This window comes from Coturnix japonica, chromosome 26, assembly GCF_001577835.2.
Source record: "Coturnix japonica isolate 7356 chromosome 26, Coturnix japonica 2.1, whole genome shotgun sequence".
Taxonomy (NCBI): Eukaryota; Metazoa; Chordata; class Aves; order Galliformes; family Phasianidae; genus Coturnix; species Coturnix japonica.
The window spans coordinates 313,899-317,781 of NC_029541.1; the positions used below are offsets into that span (position 1 = coordinate 313,899).

Here is a 3,883-nt window from a genome sequence, read left to right on the forward strand (position 1 = left end):
TGAGGAGGAAGAAGTACATGGGGGTGTGCAGGCGGCGGTCGCAGGCTACGGCTGTGCTGATGAGGCCGTTGCCCAGGAGGGCAGCCAGGTAGATGCCCAGGAAGAGCCAGAAGTGCAGGAGCTGCAGCTGCCGCGTGTCTGCCAACGGCAGCAGGAGGAACTCGCTGATGGAGCTGCTGTTGGGCATCTGCTTTTGTTCCTTGCCTCAGAGACCTGTTCAGAGTGCAGAAGATAATGACAAGTCCAGATGATTCTCAAAGACATTCCTCCTACTATACTATGAAATGTTTTCATTCTCCTATGACAATATTCATTTAGCAACTCTAATTGAATTTAACTTCATTAAGCTGAATATACTATAAGCAGCACTATCAAATGGAGCCTTAACCTTCCTCTCATTTTCTGATCTTATTCCATATCCCTGGATATTTTCATGTTTCATGACTATTATCTTTACTCTCACTGCTCTCAAAGCCCTCAGTGCAAACCTCTGTGCCCTTCACTTTCTGTTCAAGAAACCTGTGTATTTGCAATGTAAGTGCATTATTGTTGTAAACAAAAAATGTTAATTTCAACTAGTTCTATCTTTCATGAAAGAAGTGGCTGAAAACACATGACATGTGACTGTTCACAAAACAAGCAATTGATTGAAGAAATATTTGGGAGTCTCAGAGCTGTGTTCAAAGTTGACAGCCCCTTTTAGATTTCTGCCTCCAATCCTTTCCCCTTCCTTACGAAAAAGAGATATAAAATGGCTACCTTGGATCTCCTCTTCCAAGGGCCCTAGAAAACAGAGTTGTGCAATAGATCTGTGATCCCCCTGCCCCAGGCAGCAGCACAAGCCCTGCTGGGGGCTCCTTCCCCCCACCCGTCTCCCCGCAGTGCCCTGGGCAGCTCCCCGGGCAGGCTGAGTGCTGAGCCTGGCAGGCGGCAGAGTCCCATACCCGGCACACAGCCCCTGGGGCACAGCAGGGACCCTGCTCTGCAGGACAGCCCTGGGCACCCGTCTCAGCTGGAGCAGAAAGCTTTTTCCACAGTAAAGAAACATGCAGTGCCTGCAGTCAGATCTCCTATGGGATGTCCCAGTTATAGTTACCCCTTAATTAAAAGCAGCTCATGGTCAGCTGTGAGACTTACCTTGTCATGGTCTGTGAGCAATGCTCCTGCAGTGAGTTCACAGCCCGCTCACACAGTACATATCTTGTAAGCTCACTCCAATTTCTCTCCTTCTGTCACCTGCAGGCTGTGCTGTGCACAAGAGCTGCTCCTGGGCACAGCTGTCTCTGTGCAGCACTCCACACTTTTAAGAGCTCCCTGTATCCCAGGATCCAGGCCCAGCTCAGCAGCAGATGATGTCATTTTTATCCTTCCCACTCATGTCCCCTGACACATCCCTGGGTCCTCATGGCCAACAGCTCCTGAAAGACAACAGCATCATGACTGTGCTTTGAAATCCACTCAATTAACCACCACATGTCCAGTGGTCAGTGACTGATTGGAGACATATGGGGAGTGCTCCCAGAGATCGTTTGATGAAACAATAAGGGCAACCAGACAAGGAAGGCGAGGTTTGGACTTTCCCTGTGCAGGGCAGTGATCCAGCTGAGGCAGTGCAGGAGTCTCATCCCTTGACAGAAACCCTGGGGCTGAAATGGGATTCAGCTCCCCATGGACACACAGTATCATTGGGATTCCTCTGGTTCAGTTCAGAAGTGCACAAGGAGTTGCCTGCATGTGAGCTCCTGCTCTGAGTCCTCAATCCTTCAGCAGGGAGGCAGTTGCTCACACACAGACACTGGGTGATGCCCAAGGTGCCTGGGCTGCTCCTGGATGTGTTCCAGTGCTTATAAACTGTGTGGGAAGTCCCTGAGATAGACACCTCTTTCCTGAACATCAGCTGCGGGGCAGAGAGGGAACAGAGGTATTATCGACCATCCTGAATGACAACAGACCCCAGCGTTTAGGGCACTTCATGGTGCCTTTGTCACTCCCTAGGAGTGTCCGTGCTGCTATGTCACCTCCAAGACCCACGATCGGTCTAATGTTTGTGTGCCACCTTCTGCACACTGATACCATAGATGAGCTATCCAGTCAGGCTATGTCCAGTGATGCTTTTCAATTAGGATGTTTACTTCTGTGGTTTTGCACTAATGCAAACACCAACACACAAGAAGCTAGAAATCTTGGTAGAGCTGCAGGCCTGAGCTCCTGTTTGGACCATGGGGACACAGTTTAATGGCTTCCACAACTGCACTGTAGTAGATACAGAGATCTACAGTAGATACAGAGTCTTTAGGGTGGATGGGCAAGAAGTCAAGGAAGGGCGACTGCCCTCTGTGAGAGTGCAATGAGCTCTGCCTGGGGATGGCAGAGCAGCCAGGTCTGAGCTAATGGAAATGGAAAACAAAGAATAACAAGCACACAGAATCACAGAATTGCCCAGGTTGGAAGGGACCTCAAGGATCATGAAGCTCCAGCCCCAAAGAGAGGAGACCATCAGTGTCTGTTCCTGGCTTCTTGATCATAGAGAGCAATTGGAAGGTGCCCTCTGCAGACAGATGGACCCCTTACCACAAAATTGGGTATGGGAAAATGGAAAATGGTATGGAGATGGAAGCTGGTCTCATCTAAAACAAACAAGCAATTGCTAAGATCTAAGGAGGAAAAATATATTTTACTAACTGTGATATCAAAAAGCAAGATAACACAATATAGTACAAGATAATTGAATATGAGTCTAATAAATCAAGTAAAATAAGAGAGAGGTTTCAAAGACCAAGAAGCCAACTTTGAAATTGAAGGTGCCACGGTTTGGAAGCACACCCAAACCCACTGCCAGGCAATAAGAGAGAGAGAGCGAGCCTCACTTCTCTGACGTATTTCCCTCTCTGACCGTGAGGTCTTCTGGGACGAGTAGTTATTGTCTGTGCTCCACATGATGTTATGATGTGGAACACCAATAGCAAGAATTACAAAACCGTGACAGACACAGACAGCGGTGCCAGTGCCAATGCCCTGTGACTAAAGGCCAGCATCCACTGCTGCTCTACCCTGCTGCCTATTTGCTGTCACTCATCCACCAGTTGTCTCCATCTCTCCTATAAATATGGCTATTGTTAAGGGCATGTTTTCAGCAGGCCATCTGAACATGTGCCCCTCCCACTGCCCTCCAGATTTCTCCATACATTGCTCTTTGATCAATCAGATACCTCCCAATTATCTGTCTGATTTCTGACTTACAGGGAGATTACTGGAATTTGCTCCATTCCTCAAAGTCTGATGGACTCTGTTGTCAATCCTTCACTGTGATTCTATCTATCCCATCCTATCTGCGTCTAAATCATTTCTTGAACAAATATTCCCTGTAAAAGATAAAACTCAATAGACACAGCTTGGACATGCCATGCAGTTGATCACTGTGTTTTACTGTTAATTCATTTGCATCACCTTTCCTTCAGTTTGCTGGCCAAAAACAAAAAACAGAAATCTTTCCTTTTCCATGTGCAGCTGGTTCTCTGTGGAAAGCCAGTGGGAGTTGGTACAAAGGAGGTTTAACACTGAGCGGGTGACGGTAGAGGAGAAGAGTGATGTGAGGAAAAGTGATGCAAGTCCCATGGGGCCAATGTGAGTAGAAGTGGGGTGGGGAGGTTGAGGAGGAACTTTGTCCACACAGAAACAGAATAGAACTCACTGGGGACATCCTGGATTGACATCAGTTGCAAAGTGCTTCTTTAACTTCTTGTATAAAACAAACTATAAATAAATAGACAATAAATGCATTTTGGATTCTTGCTCTTTAAGCTCTCTCCAGATATCCCTCCTTTTTGCTGAACAAGTTCTGATAACCTGAAGAAGATAACAAGATGGCATAAGGCACAGGAGA

At 47.2% G+C, this 3,883-nt stretch overlaps 1 pseudogene; it reads right to left on the reverse strand.

Moving 5' to 3' along the window:
- The window catches only part of LOC107324590, a 226,993-nt pseudogene extending 226,685 nt beyond the window's left edge, over window positions 1-308 (reverse strand).
- Between the last annotated feature and the right edge of the window lie 3,575 nt (window positions 309-3,883).